We start from the raw sequence: 27,593 nt of genomic DNA on the forward strand, positions 1-27,593 counted from the left end.
AAATTAATATTCAGAAATCAGTTACATTTTTATACACCAATAACAAATCAGATAGAGAAATCAAGAGAACAATCCCATTTACAATTGCATCAAAAAATAAAATAAAATACTAGAAATAAATTTACCAAGGTGGTAAAGACCATACTCAGAAAATTATAAGACATTAAAGAAAGAAATTGAAGAAGATACAAATAAATGGAGACATATATTGTGCTCATAAATAGGATAAATTAACATTGTTAAAATGTCCATACTACCCAAAATGATCTATAGATTCAATGCAATCCCTATCAAAATACCAATGGTATTTTTCACAGAACTATTGTGAAAAAAGAACAAAGTTGGAGATATCACACTACCTGATATCAAACTATACAAGGCAACAGTAATCAAAACAGCATGGTACTGGCATAAAAACAGACACATGGATCAATGGAAGAGAACAGAGTGCCCAGAAATAAACCTATGGCTATCTGGTCAATTAATCTATGACAAAGAGAGGGGAATATACCATGGGATAAAGACAGCCTATTCAACAAATGGTATTGGGAAAACTGAACAAATACATGCAAAAAAAAAAAAAATGAAACTAGACCACTTTCTTACACCAATATGAGAATAAACTCAAAATGGATTAAAGACAGATATAAGATCTGAAACCATAAAACTCCTAGAAGAAAACATAGGCAGTAAACTCTCTGACTATGTTCTTAGTAATATTTTTTTCTGATATATTTCCTGGGGCAAAGGAAACAAAAGAAAAAAATAAACAAATAAGACTATGTCAAACTAAAAAGTTTTTGCACAGCAAAGGAAACCATCTACAACCTACCAAATGGGAAAAGATATTTGACACATCCAATAAGGCATTAATATCCAAAATTTATAAAGAACTCATACAACACAACACCAAAAAAAAACCTCAAATAGTCCAATTAGAAATGGGCAGAGGACCTGAATAGACATTTCTCTAAAGGGAACATATCGATGGCCAATTCACATATGAAAAGATGTTCAATATCACTAATCATCAGAGAAATGCAAATTAAAACTACAATGAAATATCACCTCACACCCTTCAGAATGGTTACCACCAACAAATCAACAGAAAAGATGTGGATAAAAGGGAACTCTTGTGAACTGTTGGTGGGATTGCAAATTGGTACAGCCACTACAGAAAACAACATGGAGGTTACTCAAAAATTGAAAGTAGAACTACCTTATGACCCAGAAATTCCACTACTGGGTGTTTATCTGAAGAAATTCAAAGCATTAATTTAAAAAGATACATGCACTCTCATGTTTACTGCAGCATTATTTGCATTAGACAAGATATGAAAGCAGTATAAGTGTCCATCAGTAAATGACAGGAGAGAGAAGAGGTGGCACTTAGACACAATGGAATATTACTCAGCCATAAAAATAAATAAATTTTTAACATTCGTGACAGCATAAATGGACCTGGAGAGTATTATTCTTGGTGAAATAAGACAGACAAAGACAAATCCATATGATCCCACTTATATGTGGAATCTAAAGAACAAAATAAATGAACAAATGAAATGGAAACAGACTCATAGACAGAGAATAAATTTGGGAGGAGGAAGGTGAAGGGATTAAAAAGCAAAAATTAGGAGTTACAAAATAGTCATGGGAATGTAAAGTACACCATAAGAAATGTAGACAATAATATTGTAATAACTATGTATAGTGCCAGGTGGGTACTAGACTAATTGGGTAGAGGAGGTCACTTCATAAATTATATAAATGTCTAACCACTACGCTGTACATCCGAAACTAATATAAAATAATATTGAATGTCAGCTCTAATTGAAAAATTTTTAAATGAGAGAAAAAAATTAAAATAAAAAGGACCTGTTGAATAGGCACCAGCCTGAAGTGAATACCATGAGTAGCCTAAGTATGACACGTCACCTTATCGTCACACTCCAAGGAACTTGGCTAGCCTCTATGGAAAACCCTGAGTACCCCGACTCCATGGGGTAGGGTCTTGCTCTGCTTCATGTCTGTGCCTGGCACGATACCTTGTTTAGCGTAGGTTTATCATCACATTTGTAGACGGAGCGGATGAAGTCTTGAAGAAAAGAGGGAGACAGAGAGGAAAAAAGGGAGGAAGTGAGGAAAGGAGGAAGGCACAAAGGAAACAGCCCTCTTGGTTAGTAGCTAACATCTTTGCCTCTTGGTTTTGCATCTTCTTGGCTGTTTCTTTATTCTCAGCACTCCCTAACCCATCTTCCCAGGATGAAAAAAAAGCATCCAACATGACACTTCCAAAAGATTAATATTTTCATTTCAACATTTCTGAAAGTATTTCAATGAAATTGCTTTCAAATGGTTTATTTTATATTAGATCATTGAGAGATAGATTAATGTCATAAACGTAGGTACTAGCAAGCAATATTTTTGTCTACTATGTGCACATACTATATATTTCATAACCTCTGATAACTTAAAGTCACTAATTTAAGTCAAATTAGAGAAAGGGCAGTATAATAATTACTATATTGCCACTCCTTCTTGATAACAAATGAGGCTTTTTTTTCCTCCACCAGTATATAATGGTGTGCTTTTTCTTTGGCTAAGATATAATAGCACTGCTCTAACACGAACAAAAATATTTTTACTGGCTATGTTATTACTGAGAAATGCATTGGGAAAATGTAAAAATATTTCACCTTTATGTTGAAGAACATAAACATAGTAGATTAAATAAAATTTTCACAGCTCTTGACACGTGCCATATGTAATGCTTGGTAAACATCAAAGAGGCTTTTGCTTTTCCTGGGACTCAGAGACCAGAACTGGAGGAGAACTTGGATATTTAATGATTTACTCCCCAGCCCATCCCCAAGACATTGGGCAAATGAGACCTCAAGATGTTGAAGGACAATCTAAATTTACGTAATTAATTGAACAGCCAGGATAGGAAGCCTTGTTATCCAAGATCCAGCCCAGTGTTAATCCCACTACAAAATGCTGCCTGTTTGTGCTTCACTGCACACTGTTGGAAGTCAGCATAAGAAGTAAGGAGCTGAGGCTCTGAATCACGCCTACTGAACTTCAAGTCCGGACTCAGACTCTACCTCTGTGAGCCTGGGTGACGCATTTCAACTTACGCAAGTCCGAGTTTTTTCTATAAAAAGGAGACTTAATAGTGCCAGTCTCAAACATGTGTTCAAATATCAAGAGAAATAGGCTCACTGTAATTGTTAAGTAAATATCTAATTACTACTATTATTATTAGCACTATCATTAATTATTTTTCTTATTATTTAAACATGTAACACATGAAACCCTTAGTTTTGCTGATAACTTCTGAATACACTTGCTTGCTAAAATGGGAGTCGGAAGTTCTTATATAGACTCATAAAACTCTGCTCAGAAAGCTTCTAAGTTAATTGACTCTAATGAACTAAATATTAAGTATGCTTCTTGACAATTTTGCAAATTAAAATAAATCCAAAAAGATGTTACTAAAACAATATGCTATGGACAAGTGTTGAACCTTGCCTTCAGAGACGTTAGAATCTAGTGGGAGGAAAAGACATGAACAGCAATAAGGCTTATAGAAGACAGAACGCGGTATATATCATGTAAGTGACATGACGAAGAGGGGCTTTGGGAACAGAGTAGGAAGAAATTCAGGTTGAAGAAAGCAAGACAGGCTTCATGGAAAAGAGAGCATTTAATCTGAGCCTAGAAAGGATGTAGAAATTAGAGGAAATGACTTGGGCAAAGGCCCAAGCTGTAAGTCTACCGTGTTCCAGGCATGTCCAAGTTGCATTTCCTAGGAATGTACAAAGTCCATGTTCCTCAGAAACATAGAGGATATCGGTAAGTGCTGAATAGCACCATGTAGCTGAGTCACGTGTGCATGGGAGGTAGGAAGATGAGGAGAGTGAAAGATAAGGCTGGAAAGGTGAGTTTGAGCCAGAAAAGCATCATGGTAAGACATGTGGACTCTGAAATGCCAGACCACATGAATCCCAGATCTGCCTCTTTGGAGCCAAGTGGGCTTGCCAAATGCTCAAGCTCTCTGTGCTTCCATTTCCTCATTTATAACATGAGAATAACAGTAGGGCCTACATCATAGGGTGGTTGTGACAAGTAACCGAGTTACTACGTGTAAAGCATCTAGAACAGTACCTGGGATATAGAGTTCGGTCACTGTCAGAAATCATCATCACTGTCACCATCATTATCATCACCATCGTCATCATCATCATCATCATCACATCATCATTGCCACCACTGGGGATGTTTAGATATTATATTGAAGATCTACAGAGAAACAATCATTGAAAGATACATCCTGGTCAAAGCACTACTTATGAAGATGACTTTGGTAGACTGCATATACTTAGTGATTTGACATCAAAAATGTATATGATTTACTATCATTAGAACTTTGGGAAATCTAGGTTACAAAAAAGAAAGATCAATTTGACTAGTAAATTAAAGACCTACGTTATAGTCCCGTACAAATTTTGTTTGCATGATTTTATCTTTTAACTACATAAGCAGTAGATAAATGCATTTTGGTTGTAAAAATGCAACCAGTACAGGAGCAAATAGAGTAAAAAGTAAAAGTTCCTTCATGCCCATCTCCCAGCTCCCGGGATAATCCATAGCTCCTTCAATGTTAAAGATGAGTGTTCTAAACTTGTTTCTACAAGTTTACAATTACAAGTACATGTAACTTTTAAGCTTTTTAAACTACTTTTTTCTTCAATTTTCCTTTCATTGAATAATATGTTTAAAGATCCTTATATGTAGTACAATAGATCTGTCTCGTCCATTTTAACTGCTGCATAATATTCCAGATATTGCTATTCTTTACCCAACTTCAATAATCATTCTATTCATGAACATTCAGGTTTTATTTCCAATTTTTCACTTTTATAAACAAGGCTACGGCAGACTAGTCTACACATATTTTTGTGCTCAGATATCACTATAGGACAGATATTCATAAGGACAACTCCTGATTCAAAGAACATATTCTTAACTTTTGATAGATTCTGCCATAATGGACTCTTAAAAGTTGGTACCAATTTACAGTACCATCAAAAATGTGCGACAGTTTTTTAATAATTTAAATTTTAAAATTAATGATCAGGTTCAAATTCCAGACTAAAGATATAATTGATTACTCTAGGTCAATGTTTCTTACACTTTTTGGAGTCACGCATACCTTTGAGAATCTGATAAATGTTATGGATTTTATTTAAAGACAAGTGTATACAGACACAATTATACTGAATTTTTATAATTCAGTGAATGTTTCAGAGTCCCCAGAAGCTCAACTCAGGATTAAGAACCTCTATTCTGAATAAGTCGAAAGTTACGCATTCCGTGTATATGATGAGTGAGCATTGGTACCCAGCCTGGGATATCTACATGTACCCTGGTGAATGCCTTTCTTTAGATCTTATTGCTTTTCTACCTAAAACATGTGGCATGAGACTGGGTAAAGCATTTGTCCCTTTACTGCACCTCCATCTGGCAGTGAAAATTCTGCCTTTATGTCCATCTTACTCAAGTCCTTTTGTCCTTCAGCCCTCAGTGAGCATGTGTTTGTGTCTGAGTGTGTGTTTGTGTGTGTTTGCTAATGCAGCTGTGCTCATAGAGAGTCTTTGTAGTATGGAACTAGGCTGAATGGGTTCAAACTTCTGACTCTGACACTATGTGACCTTGCAGAGGTCACTTAACCATAGAAGCCACCACTTGCCGATAAATATTCTGTGATGACTGAAATGTTCTATAATCTGTCCTGTCCAGTACAGTAGTCCCTAGCAATCAAGATTATTGATCACTTTAAATGTGGCTAATGTTATTGAATAATAAAACTTTTAATTTTTTAAATTTTAATTAATTTAAATCAAAACCATTACATATGGCTAGTAGCTTCTACATTATTAGACAGTGAAAATCTAGTGTCTTTGTTTTCTTGTCTGCCAAATAAGAACAATAATAGTTCCTACTTTATAGGAGTGCTATGAGGAATAAACTAAATATATGTATATAGTACTTACGGTAGCACCTGGTACATAGTAAGTGCTATGTAAGTCATTGCAATTACTATTATTGAGTACCAATTATGTATATAGTGCAATGTTAAATTATTGAGATATGATATGTGGCTCCCACTCTCAAGAAACTCAAAATCTCATTGAAGAGACTATATATTCATATGAATGTGTACACATACAAAGAGAGAAAGAGAGAGAAATAGAGTCAGCAGTACAAATGTTAAGTAATATTTCAAGTCAAAAACTTGTGCAATGTGTGACAAAATAGTACTGAAATAAGAGGTGATAAACTGAACTGCTTCGTGGCAGTACTGTGAATTAAACTACTGAACTGAGCTTTGACGGATGTATATGAGTCATTTAGTAAAAAAGTGAGGAACAAAGGTTCAAAAACTAAGCTGGAAGAGGGAATAATAAAGGTTCATCAGAGGATGCAAAGTAAGCCTGTGTGGCAGGAAGGTTAATGGACATTAAGATTGGGTAGTACAATTAGAGTCAGATGACCAGAGATCTTCAATGGCGGGATAATGGATTAAATTTCATTCAATGAACAAAGGAAAAACATTTAAAGTTTTGAGAGTAGGCATGTAGAAGCTTCTGGATCAACAAGCCAGAGAAAAAGAGAGGCAGATTGCAGACATTTAGAGCAGGGGTCCCCAACCCTTGGGTCACGGACCGGTACCTGTCTGTGGCCTGCTAGGAACCGGGCAGCACAGCAGGAGGTGAGCTGTGGGCGAGCAAATGAAGCTTCATCTGTATTTGCAGCTGCTCCCCAGTGCTAGCATCACCGCCTCAGCTCCACTTCAGATCACCAGGCATTAGATTCTCATAGGTACCTGGTGCCAAAAAGGTTGGAGATTGCTGATTAGAGGATATGTCAGAAAAGTGAGGTCAGGCAATAGGAGGGTCAGGGACCGGCAACTGATGTTTGCTTGCTGTGAAGATCATCTTCAAATTTCTTCCCATACAGTCTTTCCTCACTTCCTTTGTCAGAGAATAAATCACTTTCCTAGCAACCCTGTCTGCAGTCTATCTTCAAGCTTCCTCAGAGGTTTTGCTCTCTTTTATCTCCTCTCTCAACAGCAGAATTTTTAATGTTTTGTTATTCCTGCTGTTGTTCTGTTATTTTGATTATCAGAATAATAAGTACTCATTAGCAAAACTTTTTCAGTACTGAAAATGTTAAAAATGCAAAAAAATACATATTCCCACCAAGATCAACTACATCTTCAGTCTGATCTTTTCATGATTTACAAAATTCTTCTTGCATTTTTATGTATTTTTTCTTGAAATGCTGGGACCAGAACCGTGCCTTTTACAACATGCCAAAAATAGTATTTTACATTTGACAGGAGTTTAGTAAGTGTTCCTTCAATGAATAAAGAATGGGTGAAAAGTTAATGAGAATTTTATATGCCACAACTTACTTTAAAAGTATGGCATTTCTACTCTAAATATTTTACTGTGAATCGCTTTGGGAAATCCATACCTATTGCAAACACTTTATCACTTCTTCTCTAATGTCTAAATCATGCCAAAACTCTGATAAGTAAATACATAATAATAGGCAGATGAGGATACCCACATCCTTTTATTCATACTTTACTTGTGCCAACTAATCAAGCCAGTGTCTAAGTGCCTCATAAGATACCTGAGTAGACAAATACACCCTCTCTGTAGATAGTTTTACATGCTCTGTTGAGTTTGACTGTTGATGCCTATTAAAAATCACTCGACTAGACAAGTCTGCCAAAATGAAAAAGCTCAATTCTAGCTATAGACCCAAGGCACTAAACTCAAACTTAAGGTGTTACCTGCTTCATTCAGGTCAAAAGCACTGGAGGATTAGGTCTGGGTCCTGCATTCTTGGTCACAAATACAGGGTTACAAGTTTGGTTCTGCTCATAGGTTTTAGTCACTCCATAAAATTGAGATGGATTTGGAAGCACTTTGCCCTATCAGAGATTTCGATCAGCAGATCTACCTAACATCAAATAAATTTGTGATCACTCTCAAAAGGGCAGCTAATAAACAAGATAAAATCTTCCTTGTGTGATATTCAATGGGTAATATAGTTAAAACATGGAGTTACATATTAATAAAAGAGAGTCATTTAGTTTACTATAAACACAAGCTAGAATGTCACAGCAAACCTTTAACTATGGTAAAATCAGTAAGTAAACTGAAGGATTTTATTTAATCACTTTTTTTTCTACCGTGAGCTCCAATATCTGTAATTTTTTTCTAATTTTTGAACAGTTCTTGACTAGATAGAATGGAATTTACATTTCTAAATCAAACAAAAGAGCTTATTATTAATATGTAGCTGAATTGAATACACTACGACATTATTATATGAATCTCATATATTATAAGATATGTATGTATATGTGATCCCATATAATAATGTTGCAATGCACTAAATTCAGGCAAATATTAATTGATATACATAATTTATATATAGATACATATATCCATATATTATTACATATAAATACTATGTGTGTGTGTGTGTATATATATATATATATATATATATATATATATAATTGTAGAATATAGTTGACTCATTTAAATTGGCCTTGTCCCAGTTAAAGAGGTTTTGTTGCTTTTGCTTTTTAATTCTACTATTTTTGTCTCTGACTTTTTTTTTTTTGGTGGCTTTTCTTTCTTCTACTTTCAACCTCTTGAATCTATAGTGATTCCCCATTTCTCTATGTGCAACCGTTTATAACAATTTTCTAATTGATGCTTAAGGCGCTCAAGTAACATAACTACAACTTCACTTCCAAACTGATTTTCCATTTTTTTCCAACCGTCCTACTGCAGTCAAGGCTATCTGAGCTATCTTTCTAGCCCTCTTAGAAAATAGGAGTTTCTCTTGTCTAAACTCCCATTTCTCACAGGGTTATATCCTCACCCAGTTAGCTAATTGCTTCATAAGCTTTCATTTTTCTGTCTTGTTTTGCTTTTTTTCTGAGATGTAATTCACATATCACACAATTCACCTTCTTAAAGTGTACAATTCAGTGATTTTTACTATATTCATAAAGTTGTGCAACCATCATTACTATCTAATTCCAGATCATTTTTTATCATTCCAAAAAGATACTCTATACTTATTAGCAGTCACTCCCTATTCTTCCTTCCTCTTAGCCTCTGAAACCACTGGTCTGCTTTCTGCTTCAAGAGATTTACCTATTTGCGCTATTTTATATGATCAGAATCATATAATACATCACCTTTTGTGTCTGGCTTCTTTTACTTAGCATAATGTTTTCAGGTTCATTCGTGTTATAGTATGAATCAGTACTTCATTCCTTTTAATGGTTGACTAATATTTCATTGTATAGAAAACTACATTTTGTTTATCCATTCTTCAGTTGATGGATATACGGTTTATTCCCACTTTGGAGTTATTATGAATAATGCTGCTATAAACATTTATGCACAAGATTTTGTGTGGACATATGTTTCAATTATTTTTGGTATATACCTAGGAGTGGAATTGATAGATTATATGGTAACTCTATGTTTAACTTTGTAAGGAACTACCAAACTGTTTTCCAAAGAGTCTGCACCATTTTACATTCCCATCAGCAATGTATGAAGGTTCTAAATTCTCCACATACTTGCCAACACGTGTTAATATCTACCTTTCTGTTTATAGCTATTGTCGTGGGTGTGAAGTAGTATTTCATTGTGGTTTTGGTTTTTGTTTCTCTCATGACTAATTGTGTTGATCATTTTTCGATATGCTTATTTGGACATTTACATAACATCTTTGGAGAAATGTCATTCAAGTCCTTTGCCCACTTTTAAATTGAGTTATCTTTCTTTTTATTGTTCAGCTGTAAGGGTTCTTTATGTATTCTGTATACTAAACCTTTATTAGATATATGATTTACAAATATTTTCTCTCATTCTGTGGGTTGTCTTTTCACTTTCCTGATAGCGTCTTTTGAAAACTTTTTAATAAAAAAATTATTTTTAATACATTTTAAATAAAAAGTGCAATTTATTTATTGTTTCTTTGGTTGCTTGTGTTTTTGTTGTTTTATTTAAGAAACAAAGGCCTAATCCAGGGTCATAAACATTCATACCTATATTTTTCTAAGAGTATTATAGTTGTAGCTGTTACATTTAGGTCTTTAATTTATTCTGAACTAATTTCTATATACGGTTGTAGGTTGGGGTCCAACTTCATTTTTTGTGTGTGAATCCAGCTGTCCCAGTATCATTTGTTGAAAAGACTGTTTTTCACCCCTTGAATTGTCTCGTCATCTTTGTAGAAACTCAATTGACCATAAATGTTTATTTCTGAAGTATCAATTCTATTCCATAGATCTGTGTTTATTCTCATGCCAAAATCACACAGTCTTGATTATTTTAAGCTTCGTAGTAAGTTTTTTTAATTGCGAATGTGAGTCCTCTAAATTTGTTCTTTTTCAAGATTGTTTTGGCCATTCTGAGTCTCTTATATTTCCATGTGAATTTTAAGATCAGTCTGTCAGTTTCTTCAAAAGAGCCAACTGAGATTTTGATAGAGATTGAATCTGCAGATAAATTTGAGGGTTAGTGGCATTTTAATAATATTGTCATAATCCATGAACATGGATGTCTTCTCATTCATTTAGGTCCTCTTTAATTTCTTTCAACAATGTTTTGTAGTTTTTAATACATAAGTCTTGTGCTTCTTTTAAAAAATATTATGGGCTTTAGTTCTGAATCTATAATTCAAGTTTAACCTTCTCCATAGCTAGGTACCATGTGTCCTATACCTTCTAAACTCATTGTGCAATCATTAGTTCTCATACTGATTTTTTAAATTCAGAATACATTCTATCAAAATTAATCGATTCTTTCCAAAATATGGCATTCTATACCTTGAATATCAAATGCTTTCCTACTTCCACGTCTTTGCTTACTCTTCTTTAAATTTAAAATTATATGTTCCTCAACTCTGCCAGCAGAGAATCCTTTAGATCTCTAAGGCCTAGGTCAACTGTTATCTTGTTCATGAAACATTCGCCATTTCTTCTTTCTCTCAATATTTTATGTATTCTTCAAATACAACTAATTACATTAGATCTTTAAGGTAGTTACTTGGGTGTTTATTTTGTGTGTTTTGAGAGAACATTTTTAAATGTCCTCTTGTGAGGTGTTTTGTTTTGCTTTGTTTTGTTTTCAAAATCGTACTTTCCAAGTCCTCAAATTATGGAGGGCAATTACGTTTTCACCAGTTCACAGGATTTAGTGTCTAAGGGCGAGACACACAAACTGATTCCAACAGGAATGTGACACTGAAGAGGAAACCTATGGCATGACTGGCAGGCCCCAAACCAATGATTATTACACGTAAATGCTTTACAGGGAACTAAACAAGATGAAGTCCCTTAAGGGCAGGACCTGCATCTCAGTCATTCCAAGCTACTGGATTATGCAATAAGCACCTCATGCATTTCTGGTAAACTGGACATAAGTGCAGTTTTTACATTTAGTGTGTCAGTGCATATTGAGAGTCTCCTGAGTGAAAAGCTCTATTCAAGGAATGGTGAAAAAATGAAAAAGAAAATGTTCTTGGTCAAAGAAAATTACAGTCCATTGGTATAGAAAAGAACAACAGAGGAGTATACTTCACACTACTAGATAAAGGGATTTACTTTCCTAACAACAATAAAAAATTTTAAATGATTCTTTTGTAGATTTTAAGGCACTGGTGCATTCAGTTCTTTATGCTCCCAAGAAACTATGAAGTTCTGATATTATTGAATTCATGGGACACATTAATTCCAGAGGTAGAATCAGAATTTTCATGCTTTTTCCTTTCTAAGTCCTTGTTTCTTTTTTGTAGCTGGTCCTTGGTTGACTACCGCTAGTTCTGCTAGTTTAAATAGTCAAGATTTACTTTATCCATATGAACAAATGTTCTCAAATTTCGTCTGTGTTCTAGTTCAAATAATTATTATATTCTTTGATACAAATATTTAGATACAGGAGTTAGGAGTATATGTGAGATATTGCAGAAATGTTTTCAGACTATCTTCTCTAAATAATGTACCTGGCTTCTTGCTCCAAAGGCCTCCATTTTCTACCAGATAAAATCACCTATCATCTACCTACTATCACAAATTTCTTCTAGATTATAAGATAGATCTTGTTTCCCCATAGAGTAAATTTGAACCGTGGGTCCTAATTGATAAATCATCAAATCAATTCTTTCTGGTTTTCTTAGCTTTCAAATTGCTATTTTGCTAATGCAGATCTTGATGATTTTTGGTATAATCAAAACATGCCTCCCTACTGACTCCAAGAGGTAGTATGTCATAGTAGTTATACACATGAATTCAGGTGCCAGAACAGCCGCGTTGAATCCTGGTGCCAGCATTTACTTGTTATGTCAAGTTTCTTGACCTCTCTGGGCCTCATATTGGTCATCTATGAAGAAAATACCTCACAGAGGAATAACGAGGACTAAACAAGTTACTGTATCTAAAGTGTTTAAATAATACCTGGCATAGAATAAATCCTTTCTATATTTTTATTATTATTAGCAATTCTATATTTCCTTGCCAGTCATGTTTTATAATGATTTCATCAAATTTGTGAGCTCAATCAAAAATAAGTTCATCTTCATTACCTGTACCAAGAACTACAGATAACTTTAAGTTCCCACTAAGAAAACAGAATATTCAAAATTTCACACAAAGATTGAAACTTACCAGAGAGTAGGGGGTGGGGGAGGGGAGGAGGGAGAGATAGATGAAAATAAAGGAGGTCAAGTATAGGGGGGTAGGGGGAGGGCGAAGTGGGCAAAGGGGATCAAATATGTGGTAGCTTAAGGAAACTGGAGTTTGAGTGCTAATCATATAAGAGAATATATAGATATCAAACTGTAATGTATAATTATATAATTGTATTAAAATTATATAACTGTATTAACCAATGTTACCCCAATAAACTTAATAAAAAAAATAAAAGACTCACTGACTAACTGGAAACTACTTATATTTCCATTAAATTTTATAGTATATAAATATAGTTAATTAAATTTTATGGTATCAACTTGATTAAATGTAATGATGTTTTTAGAGTGTTAAGATAATGCTCTATGCAGCTAACTGAAAACAAATATATTATTAAATAAACTAATTATAGTGAAAAAAAGAAACTCTAATATATAGTTTTTGCTCTTACATATAACCTATCATAACATCTTTAATTTTTCATTTCCCCTTCAGATGCACATATATGTCACATATATTTTGAGATTTAATTTTAAATTCCTTAAAATATAATTGTCAGGGAACACTTACCTCCACAATTGTCCTTCAAAAATTTTGTTACAGTAACTTTTTTTTTCCTTTTTGTTCCTCTGAAGACTTCACATTGATATAGAGTTTGGGGAAGTTAATAGAGTCCATCTCTATTTGTGGTTCTTATTCATTTCTGTTAACCCAATTAATGCAGAAATTTTTGTTGGTAAATATCTTCTTTCTTAATTTTTTCACGTATCCTCTCTGTAACAACATTTATCTTTAGAATCTTTTTTTTCTCCCTTTTTTCAGGGTAGAGCTGGAATCACATGATAAAAAGAACAGAATAATGCCACGAAAAATACAGATGGCTTGCACCAGTGTGGCAGTATTTTAATTAATAGCTCTACAATTGCAGAACAATCTTTGTGTGTGTGATGACATTATTACTTTAAAGAAAAGTCAAAGAAAAGCTTGGTTCTATTATTAAAATTTGCAACCCAGCTTTTTTATATGTGCCCTGTCATTTTTTATTCTATTTATAATAAAACACGTGATATACTTTCTTTTCTATACATGTTACTCAATCTAATGTTGGAAAGCTTCAGCATGACTTAATTTTTGAAGTCAAAGCTTATGGGAAATACTAGCAATTTCCAGTGACCTGATAATACCAAAGAAAACAGCATAAATGCGTGTCTTGGATGTAAGTGGATGCTAGTGTAGGCCTTGTAAGTTAAAAGCAACATTTTATAATCTCGGCAAGATGTAATGGGTAGTCAAAGTAATGAAGCTAACCCAGGCGTAATGATTAATCTCTGTGTGAGTCACGACCCTGGCAGCTGCATTCTAAATGAACTGCAATCTATATAATGCATTCTCAGGAAGACCAGACAACAAGAAGTTGCATTAGTCTGTAGTGCAGATGGTCAGACTGCATGTAGAAACATACTCAGTTCTGGCCGAAAAGAGCAGAGGTCTAGCTTGAACAATATTCATAAAAGGACAGTGAGATATCATGGATATTTACTAGTTCTAGTTTATCAGAGTGTGGCATTAACCTTTACCTGCTTCGACTAACTAGGTAGGAGCTGGGATATTTAATAAAGGCTCTATGGGAGAGCTAAAACTGAGCAGGACCTTGTAAGATGGGTCAGAGCACAAAGGCCCTTTCAGATAAGAGATACAACATGAGCAAAGCTATCGCAGCAGGAATTCACAAGGAGTGTTTGTAGCAAAGTTACTATCACTGACAGGTATAAGAATAGAATTGATGTTGAGAATGATGGATGATAAAAATGTGAAGTTAAGCCCATAAATAGAACATTTTAACAATCCTCTTTCAGAAAGGCTGGCATGGCCTGTTGTATCTAACCAGTGGTATAAAGATTGGCATTACCTTTTAGAGGGAACTGGGTGTTGGCAATGAACCCCACCATTTGGCAGACAGTTTTCAGAATGCTGGACTGTAGGTTAAGAAACTTAAAAAGGGATATTTTTCAGAAAGAAAATTGTAAGAAGGGCCTCCTACTAATGATTGGATTGAATCTGTTTTATAACAAAGTCTAGCATGCTATCAGGGAATGGACATTGTACTAGATGACAAGGGACACAGAAGTTAGTCCAGGCACTGCCAAAACCTGGCTCCAAAATCCATTTCTCTGGAGTGTAGCTACCTATAAAAGGAAAGCATTGGGCCAGATGGTCCCTGAGAATCCACTTTTGAACAATATTTACACATGACAATTTATCACAAAGACTTAAGTGATCCAGTACCTTTGTTGTTGGTCAAGAGCAGTCATTCTAATGAACACGTGGCAAATACCCTCATTGCCTATCCATGCTCATATGCTTTTATTTTCTAAGTACATATGACTGCAAAAATAACATGCAGCCTCAGCATGCAAGTCTCATAGCCTACGAGGGACGATGACTATGATGGCAATAACCAAGGACTTTATATGGATTAATTCAATCCTTCCCACCTTACAGATGAAAAAGCTAAGCAAAAAGAGGTTATGTAATTTGTCTAAAGTTGCATAGCTAATTAATGATAGAGCTGGGATTAGAAGGTAAGCAGCAAGTCCTGGGATCTACACTCTTATATCCCATTGCAGGTACTGCCTCTAGAAACAGAGTCAGTCATTGAAACTGGATGCAAATGTCATATGTGGTGAAGCTGTGTCCAGGCAAGCACAAGAACCCAGAGGTAAGGTCTTGGAAGCCCTTGTTCCAGTGAGTGGTTGTATCCACTGTGTTATGAGATTCTCTCTAGAAATTGTTCAAGGCCATGTCTGTGATAGAAATGTGCTTGTACACGAGAGGCCTGACTTTCATTTACAACCACATTGTCTCCACTAGTCTGTATAGATTTTCCCTTTTGCGCCCCGCTCTCACTCCAGGTATTAATGGCCCATGTCAACACACATATTCTCTCAATTTCCCACCTTTGCCCCTTCTTTAATATTTGCTCCAGCTAAGCTGGAGAAAGAAAGTGAACATGTATATGCAGCTAGTCTGTCTGCTAAAATCAAACCTGATACATCTGGTTTTTGCTTTCACCAAAAAGACAATTCATCTTGAAGATCCAGGAAAGAAGAATCAAGAGTGACTCTTCAGGGATCATAATCTAGACCGAGGGCCCCTCCCCAAAATATTAATTCATTCTCTCTAATGCTTGCATGACACTCTAAGGTCACTCCTAAAACACGTCAGCTGCTCCTCAAGCTGATTGAGGTATGTGTCATTAGAGACTCTGGTTAAAAGCCCCATGTACTTCTCACTTTGACCAGGGTGTCAGAGGTAAAAAGTCCATGAGGGTTTTATCTGCTGATCCAGCCAAGCCCCTCCACACCCAACACACACTCCGGATGGCAAGTTGTCTGCGTTTAAGTTACTGTTAGGAGATGTTCATGGGTTTATTGAAAAGATGACATACTTTCCTTGAAGCTCATTTTACTAAATTAAAAACATTAAACATAAATGTCTCTTGAGGTATTGTTTTTCACCTCCAATAATTATTTCTCTGAATTAAAATGTGTTTATACAATTTCAGATCAGAATTAAGCCGCCCCTTCTTTTTCACCTGCCAGTGGCTGAGTGCACAGACAGCCTTTCTGAGAGCAGGAGGTCCCCAGGGTTACTAGTGTAATTCTTTTTACTCTGGGGTGCTCAAGCACAGAATTGCCTACAATCAATTTGCTTTCACATCCTGGCATTAAACTCACTGTATATAAAAGTAGCACAAGTATTTTCAATATAATTCTAAGTAGCAGTGATTTAAAAGGCTTTTTATTGTAATGAAAAAAATTATAAGGCATAGTAAAAGCTGCATAGCCTATTTGACTAAATCCAATTAAACACATGTAAGATTCCCCACAACCTCAAAATGGGTCAAAATGACTTAAAAATTAAGAAAGACAATTGATAAGAGTCATTTCAATGTCTAACAGATGAAGCAATGTACCCAAACAATATTTTGACCTGGTTTCTAAAAATATAGAATGAATCATAATTTAACTTGGTGCTTTGGGGAAACAGTTTCTTTTCAAAGATGTAGCTATATATAAATCTTGGCATTGTAATAACATAATCTTTTAAGTATATGCTATTTTTGAAAGGTGAAACCAAAAGATCTCTAAGAAAGAATACATCATTAGTTATCATGAGTACAGATGATATCTATCATTGACGTTTGGTTAGAAGGCATGAAGCATGACTTAGGCACCTACGAGCATTGCTATTCAAAACGGTCACCATTAAAATCTAGGTAGACACAATCCTTGACCCTGAAAATAAGTATAACATAAATATAAAAATGTTATAACTTCCATGCGGTTGCTGACACATAGTAGGCCTTTAATAAATATCTGCTGAATGAATGAAAGAATGAACAATGAATAATGAATCTAAAGAGGCAGTTTGCTTCTTTATACTATTTTAAGTGAGTCATTTTCATTTTTGGCTTTAAGAGAAATTAGTAAAGCAAATCAGAAAGTTGAATTACAATCTGGGCTTGATAGCTCTTTGATATTCTCAGCCCTTCCAGACTACTGAAACCATCTCTTCTGACTTAGTCTTTAACCTGTGGTTCAAAGTCCTCCTAAGTGTTTAAGCAAAAGTAGAGCTCCCCTCCCACCACCAGCAATGGCAAGTTATTGAATCCCATAAGAGATAACAGAAGCAGCACTGAGTTTGTTATTTTATTCACTAAAGAGGTGGAAGAAATAGAGTTGCCAGTTAAAAATACAGGAAGTCCAATTAAATTGGGTTTTGATAAATCATGAAGAACATGTTAGCATAAGTATATCTCAAATATTGCATAAGACACAGTTATACTAAAATTTTTCATTGGTTTTTCTGGAACTCTAATTTAATTGAGTGCCATGTATTTTTATTTGTTAAATCTGGCAACCCCAGAAGGAAAGTAAATGTTCTGACTAAATACCAGGTGTTTCTATGCATGCAGACTCTGGTAGAGTAGGTAGACCTTTGGGTAAGAAGCAATGACAGAATGCATTTCTGATGCATTACTCAGTGACAGCTAACTTTTCATAGTTCACAAAAATGATATTTTTAAAAAGAGCTGATCTTACACTCATGCTGCATGTTGAATGCTCCTAAAGACAATGAGAGTTGTACATGCAGACAAAGAAAGATTATGAAAAGTGAAGAAAGCAAAGACAGGGGAGATATCATGAGGCAGATAAACATTTTTGACTCTAACAGTCCTTTTTAAGACGATATTGGTATGCATATATGTTTCTATAGACATATACTCAGATCAAAGATTAAAATGACTCCTCAAAAAGTCTTGAATTTCAGTAAAATGTCGACCATGTTTTTATACCATGAAAGAAATTTGTTGCTAATGAAAGGTGGCAGATTGATTGATTGAATAATTATTAATGTTTATTATATACTAGCAAGAAGCTAGAGGCTAGTGGAGCATGCGGGCCAGGTCTCTATAGCTTCAGGAGGAAGTGGCCTGTCTTGGAGCAGTGGGTGACAGGTTTTAAAGGGCAAGATAACATACTGTTGCAGAGCTGCAGGTTGAGGTATTTGTTCAAATGAAATCTGATGATCCATAAACAATAGCTAGAAAATTCTTAAAATCCACAATGTTCATAATCTAAAAAGTGAAATATCTTCCTATTTCAGTGGCCCCCTTGATGTCTTACAATCATGCAAAACAATCACACTCAATATAAGACGAATGAGTTTCCCTGTGTTGAGCTTGAAGCCTAGCAGGGGTGGTTCAAAGAGTTTCCTAATGACACAAACGTTCAAGCTTGATCAGGGCCTCAGAATTATTTCCAATAAAGTGCCAGACTATGAAAGCAGAACTTCTAAGCCTTTCTAAAGGAAAATAGAGAAACTTTCCAACCAGATCTATTACCAATACAATCAAGGAGAGGAAAGAGGAAAGTACTATGTATGGGTCAGAACTCTGGTAGGTTACATATATATATATATTTCATTTTAGTTCTCATAATATCAGTGTATGATTGGCATTACTTTTCTCATTTGCAAATGATAACTTGATGACCCTAAGAGAATTTAACTAGTTACCCAAGATTACAGAACCAATATTGGTGAATCTAAGATTTGAATTCAGGCCTGACCGACATCGCATTGTAATACTTCTGAATCTGGAATAATCTCCTTCGCTATTAAATAAAATATCAGAATCTTGAGCTAGTCAAGGGAAAGGTTTTATTTAGAGGAAAGGTGAACAAGATCATTGAATGGTTTTACTCTTAAAATTGACATTTTCTTAGGTGAATTATGAAATGTTGATTCTAAGGCCATAAAAAAGAGCTGTTTACTATCATAAAACTCTCTCGATTTACTTTAGGGGTGTGGCTTTCCTAAAATAATTATGAGAAACACAAAAATTAAAGGTACATTACTCCTTTAACACCAAAGTTAAAAGTAAAAATCAATCAGAAAAAAAAAACTGTTAACTTTAGTTTCAGCTCCTAAAAGTTACTGCTGAATAAAAAGAAATTATAAAATAGAAACTTTGGGTCACAACACAAAATAAACTTCAGATCAGATAGTCACAAACTACAAAAACTTGGCTTTTAGAGTCATGTAACCTAGATTAAGAATCAAAACCTCACCTCTTATTAGCTGTGTGATCTTTGGCAAACTACATAGCCACTCTGTGCCACAGTATCCTTGTCTATAAAATAAATATAATAATAGAACCTATCTCATAGGGATGTCATGAAGATTAAGTAAGATATGTAACCCCCTTGACATAGAACCTGGCATATAACAAGCAGTCAATAAATATCAGCTCTTATTTTTATCATCATTAAATGTTTTCTTAAAAATGGATATGCTGATATAAAATGAGGGGTTTGCTTTTCTCTCTCCATTTTTCAAAGCTAAGACTACCAGACACCAAAAACCAACCCCAAATGGTTTTTTTAAGTCAATATCAAAATGCTCTTAGTGATAGAGGCCTTTTAAATAAGTCATTTTCCTAAACTGAAGCATGGATCCCAGCCTGAGCCCCTTTACTCTGCTCCGTTGTTATTAAGATGCACACAAAAGAAATTATTTGGCTTGCAAACAGCTGAATCAAGAAAAGCATCCTCAAACCCTTTGTCACCTGAAAGCTCCTGCAGCCACAAGGTTGTGCTTAAACCACTGAGTTTATCAATGTTATTCTCAAATAGAATCTACAAGCACAGTGTGTGTGTGTCTGTGTATGTATTTTCAGGAGGAATGATACAATCTAGAAAGGCAGGGTAAACATTACAATGACCAATACTAGATGCATTGACACCCAGTTGCATTTAGGTGAGTTGTGGGCTGGCCGCAAAGGGCAGGTGCTGTTGTCACCTAGTGCAGCCTCTAGGGATCCTGCTGAGTGAGCCACAAAGTATAAGATCCAGACACACTGCTGCATTTCTTTTTCCTCCTAAAGAAATTTACAGGCCATTTTCTCACCCTTCCCCCTGAGCTAGGATATTGAGGTTAAAATGTACCTACTGAGTAGGTAATGTATTTGGTATTAAGGATCCATCATATGCGTATGTCTTCGGAGCATAATGGTTCCTTTGGAGCTATTATAGATATGCTGTGAATAGATATTAGGAATAATACACAAAGAGTGGCTGAAGCAGATCCCATATTAACTACTGTCAGACTTTTAACATTATTTGAAACTAGGCTTTTTTTTTTTTTAATTCCCGAGGCTTAATACCTCTATACTTTGTAAACTGAGCGCTTTTCAAAGAGAGCTCCAAATTCCTACAGAGCTGTCTTTAAGTGAGCTTTGATCTTTGCTGAGCACCTATCTTGTGTTTCTATAATTGCTCTGGTTTAACAAGGCTCCCTAGCACGTGAAAGGGGAAAATCCTTTTATTAAGGCTATAAACCCAACTGACCACAGTGATGGAATGTGCAGCTTGGCGGTAGCCCTTAGCTCCCCAGGAAGGAAAATGAAATGGGAAACTGGGGAAAGTCTTCCTGTTAAAACAAAATGAAATATTTATTAAACGTGTTTCTGGTGTCCAGGTGGTAAAAGGCAGCCCTGTGGTCCACTGAAAGGTTCATCTTTGTTAAGTATTGTGAATGCTGATTTCAATAATGGGGTGAAAGCTGAGGAAGTTATGGCTGAAATTTTGGCTAAAGATGACAGCTCCAGGTTTCATGTTGCACAAAGCAGTCTGAGGGATTAAACCAACAAAGCCTGCTCAAAAGTATTGAGTTTCCAAAGTGTAATCTTCCTATCGATGATTCACACTCCTAGGATGGGGAGAATTCCTCATTTACTTTGACTTTGCCATATTAATCTTACTTTACAAATACATGCGGTGATTTATATCATGTTTAATTAACTGATTGAAGGCTCCAGTGGTAAAAATGGCATCGCATTAAGCTCTGTCCGTATGGCAAATTCGAATCACATCTTTAGCCTTGCAAGAACAAAATATCCCGAGAGTCACTGATGACAGGATGTAGGAATTGAAATCAGGTCCCTCCTGTTGTTCGAGAATCCAGGGAGGGTGCCTGCCATATGCCCGTCACTTCCAGGGGGGGAAATGACAGGATAAAAGAAAGGAAGGCTCTAGTTCTTCCAATATGTTCAAATCTCAGATGAAAATGATTGTGCAGCAGTACTGTACAGAGGCCAAGATTCACATAAAAGTACATCCCAAACTTTGCAGAGAACTTAATGAGAGGGTTTTGTGGGATTTTGATATATATTTTTGTTTTGTTTTGTTTTGTTTTCTGAAATGGCTGCTCAGGGGTTTTTTTGAGAAATGATTGATGAAAATGCTGTGGTTTGGAGTTGAATATAATAAGTAGGGGAAAAAATAAAGAAGGGAATTCTTATCTAATAAAATATATGTGCTCTGTGATTCAGCAAAAAGCAAATTAGGTATGACTACTAAAGCTACACATTACGATACTGGTTTCGAAGTTTGCATATTTGGAAGTGAGAGTTGTATAATTTTTCTCCTCAAAAATCTGTGGTGATTATTTATGACATCTAAAAAAACAATGTAAATTGACTACTGATTTCTTCCAAATAATTTCTTAGAAATTTTAAAATGCATTTTAAATTATCTTAGAATTGACAGTGTAACAAAAGTTTGAAAGAGGCAAAAAAAATCAGTTACACTCCTTAATGATTAACATGTTTGTGCACCCTCTTATTTTTTTAATTTATTTTCAAGTATACAGTACATTGGTTAGACATCTATATATAGTTCATAAAATGATCCCCCCAATTGCTCTCTCTCCCTCCCCTGACTCTCCACTTAGCCAACATATTAATGCTAACTGCATTCCCTATGCCGTGCTCCCCGTCCCAGTGACCATCCATCAGCTACTAATTTGTACTTCTTTAGCCCTTCACCACATTCTCCCAGCCCCCCAAACCTCTCTCCCTTCTGTCCGTCACCAAATTGTCTACTCTATTTGTCTGTTTTTTATTAGTTTGTTCTTTTTATTCCTTAGATTCTGCATATAAGTGAAATCATATAGTGTTTCATTATTTGCATGTCTTAAAATTATTATAATTATGCTATACCCTAGTCTTATATCCTGATTTTTTTCACTTAATATTTTATTATACATTTCCCATACTTCTATGTGCCCATATTTTTACTGACTGCATACTATCTCATCAAGTAAATGTTACCATTTTTCTAACCATGCTTCCATTGTTAGATATTAAAACACTTTCCAATGTTTGCTGCTATAAATAGCATTACAAAGACAATATGTATACATATTGCTTTTTCCACATTTTGAATTATTTCCTTAGGATGGATTCCCATACCCATAAGTTCCTTTAAATGATGTATAAATAAAAAAATTTTTCTTCCAAAGAAAAGTGGAAAGTAAAACATTCTATGAGGTATTGCTATAATGTAAAATCTTACCTTTATGTGAAATCTAAAAAAAAAAAAAGTCAAACTCATAGAAAGAGAATGTAGAAACATGGTTATCAGGGGTTGGGGAATAGGAGAAATACAGAGAGGTTGTTTGTAAAAGGGTAGAAAATTTCAGCTATAAGGTGAATAAGGCCTGAGAATTTAATGTAAAACATGGTGACTATAGTTGATAACACTGTAATGTATAATTGAAATTTGCTAAGAGAGTAGCACTAAATGTTCTCACATACACACACAAAAAAGATAAAATTTAAGGTGATGGATGTGTTAATTAACTAGATGAGAGGAATCCTTTCACAATGAATATGTATATCAAATCACTACAATGTACACTTTAAATATCTTACAATTTTATTTGTCAATTATACCTCAATAAAGCTGAAATTATTTTTTTTAAATGACAAAAATCTTACCTGAAGTTAACTTGCAATCCGAGGGTGATGGCTTCACTCTTCTAGCAAAGTATTAACAACATAAGAAAAATATTTAATTTTTACCGATATGTACTTTCCTGGTCTCTTTTTAAAAAGCATACGATAACAATTAAATAAAATCAGAATTTCCCATTTTGTTTTACTCATCATTTGTCATTCTCTCTAAAAAAGAAGTGTCCCTTTAAGTATAACTAAAGTTTTGAAAATTTATAACAGTTTCCTAGAGAGTATTGCAAACAGACTATTAGGCCAGCACACAGTTCACTTTTTTAAAGGACCGTTATTTTAGTTATACCTGAAGTGTGGTCCTAATAATTAATAATCCTAGATGTTTTCATGGCATTAATTCAGAATATGATGAATTGGATAAGCTAGGCAATACATTTTAACTAAAACCACTTTGGATTTTGACAAGGAATTCAAACTTTTCAACTGTGGTCTGTAACGGCAGAGGCAGCTTGTAAAAAGAATAATCACCTCAACTTTTTCAACTTCCTGAAATCACTCAAAATAGAGTAGTTCAGGATGGTTTCATTTGGAAGTAATAAGTTCTAAAACAAAGTGTGTTGCAGTACATTTTAATTATTGGTTTCAATTCTCAACATTCTAGATTTTCTTAACCATCTTTTATATATTTGATTTCAAAATATGAAGAAACTTAAAATCGTTATTTGCAGGCTTTTATCAAGAAATTATACAATTTATTAAATTTGGTCTTCGATGTCATGAAGTACCCTCAAATTCAAGTCTGTATTAGGATTCAAATGACAAAGTTTTAATAATTTTGGAGGCCAGAAGTGCATTTCTGCTTAGATGGTTTATTCCGGTCGATGATATTATTTGTCTGAAATAACAAAACATCTTTTGTTTTCCAAGTCTATTCCTTTCATTGAAATCTATTTATTTTGCACAGCTTAAAAGTAAAAAATAAATATTCCCTATGAGGCACTGAAAGGGGAGGCAATTAATGTGAATTTGATAAAACATAATGTAGTGGACTGACAGTAAAAAGGCAATGCTTGTTTGATTTTGACTAGTTTTGTCTTTAAATAATGGTCTTCTTTTGGCATTTAATGTATATTTGTCCGCAATAAACATAATTTATGAATATTTTAACACATGTGTACTCAGTGGGGTGGATTATCATACTGATATAAATAGAATTAATGAGCAGTCAACCTGCCACATGTCATGACATATGACAGGGCAGCTAGAGCACAGAAATAATTCTTGTAGTTCATAATAAAGCCTTTTTCTTAGTTCAACTTTTTAAAACTACTAACGATTTTATTTTCCTTATGTTTTAGAGTATGGTTCACCAAATGGGAAACAGGATTTAGGTTTAGTACAAGTCTACTTTTTGACATTCAAAAAACTATTTTTTGCCTTCTTTAGAACAAAATAAATATATTTAAACAAACTGACCAAATTTCAGAGAAGAGGTCAAAGATAGTCAATCATTTTACATATTTTAACTAGAAAAAATCAATATATTCTTTTCTTCTTTTCATTTTGTGGTAACAGTATGATCATGCCCAATTGTAGCTGCTAGATTCTTTACGAGAACAAAAACTTTATGAAAGCTTCTAAATTCTAAAACAAATCTGATGGGCATATTGCCTGAATAAAATTCCCCTGAAGAAAACATCTTCTTAGCTAGTTATTTGCTCTCCTTGCACACAAAGCAACAATCTGTTAAGCGTGCCTAATAAGATTTTTTTTTTTAAGGAATAAATCAAGTGGCATAAAGCTACCTCTCCAAACAGTAGGCACGGGGGTGGACACAGGCATGCAAATTCCTCAGATTAACTATACTTCTTTTGACAAAGAATTATTTTCGAGAGGAAGCCAATTGAAATTTAAAATAAAACTTTATTTTATTTTATTGTTTTTATAGCTCGATTATGGGTAAAAATAAGAAAAATTAAACTAGCACTTGGGCTGCATTGTCCATATGATCTGGCAAGAGGAAAGCCTTGGCAGAGATATGACACTATCACTTTTTAGAGACACAGATGGCAGGGTTACAGCCTTTATTTCTCTTATCTTTGATTTTTCTAAGAGAATATTTAAAGCTTTTTGCCACCACCACCCCTCTACTCCCATCTTCACATTTAAAAACACTGTGGCTCAAACCAAAGCTCTCTCCTAAACCAGACAAGCTCCAGGATGCTTTAGGGAAATAACAAAACGTGACACCACGCTCCTGGTCATCTGTTAGAAGAGGGGACTGCACTGTATGGGGCTCCGAGCTGATGAACTTCCCTGGAGTGACTCCCTTGGGGAAATCTAGCTCTTTCGTAGGCAAAGAAAATGGGCACCACCTAGTGCTTTTCTGATGCAAAGGCTGTTTGTACTGCCGTGGTTGTGAGTGAGCATGCATTGGGTGGCTGACCTTTACAAAGGAAAAAAGAAAAGAGTCAGTTGGCTTCAACCTCTCTGCCCCAAAAAAGAAAAGAAGCAAGTGACAATCAAGATAAATGAATTCAGTTCTTCCTAGGCATTTTTCTTTTTTCTTTTTTTTTTTAATAATTGTTGGTCTGTTCATGAGAAATGACATTTGTACTTACTAAGATGCTAATTTCTCCTGTATTGTTTTTTTTTTAACCTCTTCGTTTCTTCTGCAATTACTTATAAGAATTTCTAAGAATTTTCATTTCATCCAAAGTGACAAAGCAGAGCAAGCCGTTCTACCCTCCAAATCTATTTTAACAGGGAGCCTGTCTGGAGCTCCTAACACAACAAATAGCTTTTATGAAAAATGGTTTGTAGCACAAAATCTTTTGCAGTGCAATAAGATCAAGTTAACCCTCATGCCTCTAGGAAAAAGCCTAAGAAGTTTTATCTGATTGGCAAAATGGACCCAGATATGAGTTCAAGGATTGAGTACACTTTGATGAAATTTCACGGCAATGAAGTCTGATTATCTGAATGACTGCTTACGCCCTTTAAAAAATAACTTGAGGAAGCACTAGATTTTTTTTTGGTTGGGAAAACAGATGGTCCTGAAGAGAATGGTAGAATAGCCATTACATACTGTTTATCTTTTCTATAACACTTGGCTTAGAATTACTCTTACCACTGTTGCTTTTAAAAATAATGATAATAATGATTTCCCTGTTGCTCAAAGGTGAATCATTCTGCAACGAAATTAGAAACCTTAGTGTAAGAACGGTGGAGAGTAGAAAATAGGAAAATGAGTAACCTGCTACACATAACTAGATTAACAAGGGCCTGCTACACATCCAGGAACTAACTAGCTGACTCTGAACTCATTAGGGATCTGCTTATCCAATATGCTGCACAACAGAATCCAGACAGAAAACAGACTTCAAAGAAACAGATAAAAATGATTATAACTACTCTCAGTTAAGAGCTTGGTGTCTGTGGTAGGCAACCTGGGTATAAAGGAATGAAGAAAGCAAAACTCAAGATTCTGAACTTTTTTCTTTGCCTAAGTAAAATTCTCCTGTTATAAAATGTTGAAAACACTACTTAGATATAGCATACGGCAAATTCATTATGAACTAAATTAAAGAGTCTAAAAGCACTCTCATGTCTTCAGCCATTTTATTGTTATAATTTAAGATATTAGATGATTTATTTAAAGTAAATTTAAAAGTTTACATCAAGGAGGAACAAATACCTTAAAATGAGTTTCTTCTACAAGCAGAAAGGAAAAATAAAATGACCTGATCTCTTTGGTATTTCACTGATACAAACTATATTCTTTAAGTTTATAACTAGATAGGACATCTTGTCTTGACAGGTTTAAGATGTACATGAATTAATTAGCTGACGCCATCAGGTATAGCTGAGCCTCCATTTTCTCAAATATGTAGGAAGGTGGCTATCTTAATAACCATTTAAATGAAAGCAGTATTATGTTTTGCATTCATGTTGAATTCTTCTATTAATAGCACCACCATTCTGGTCAGCCTCTTAAGCAAATCAAAAAAAAAAAATCTTGCTTTTTATTTCTCTCTCTTCTTCCCCTCTGTTCCCCTACCCTTTTCCCTCCTGCCTGCTCTCCCTGAATGCTATAGTTCACAATGAAACCCTCTGGTAATGACAGCCCTGAAGTGATAATGTACTTTCCTGCCTTCTCGTCAACAGGAGCACTTGATCCCGCCATGGGTGCCAGCTCAGTGGCAGAAGGATGCTTTCGAATTTTCTAGAGGTAAAAAGTACCAGTTCGATTTACTGCCTTGACTAACTCAGCAGTTTTACTAAGTTCTGGCACAAAAATAAATGTTTTATTAAAGAAGAAGAAGAGGAAAGAGGAGAAGGAGAAGGAGAAGGAGGAAGAGGAAAAGAAAGGAAGGAAAGGGAGAGAGGAAAGGTGAGTAGAGGAAGAAAAGACAGGAGAACAGGAAGGAGAGCAAGGCAGGAGATTCAGTCTCTTTTTTTTCCTCTCAATATTGTGTC

At 34.8% G+C, this 27,593-nt stretch overlaps 1 long non-coding RNA gene across 1 annotated transcript; it reads right to left on the reverse strand.

The window, feature by feature from the left end:
* Positions 1–1,961: 1,961 nt before the first annotated feature.
* LOC120594420 (uncharacterized) lies at positions 1,962–6,767 on the reverse strand. Its single transcript, XR_005650565.1, has 3 exons — positions 6,736–6,767; positions 4,168–4,302; positions 1,962–2,095 (listed from the first exon to the last, which is right to left on the reverse strand). It is a non-coding gene; the product is annotated as an uncharacterized LOC120594420 (long non-coding RNA).
* Positions 6,768–27,593: the final 20,826 nt, after the last annotated feature.

Source organism: Pteropus medius, unplaced genomic scaffold (genome assembly GCF_902729225.1).
Source record: "Pteropus medius unplaced genomic scaffold, Ma_sr-lr_union100, whole genome shotgun sequence".
Taxonomy (NCBI): Eukaryota; Metazoa; Chordata; class Mammalia; order Chiroptera; family Pteropodidae; genus Pteropus; species Pteropus medius.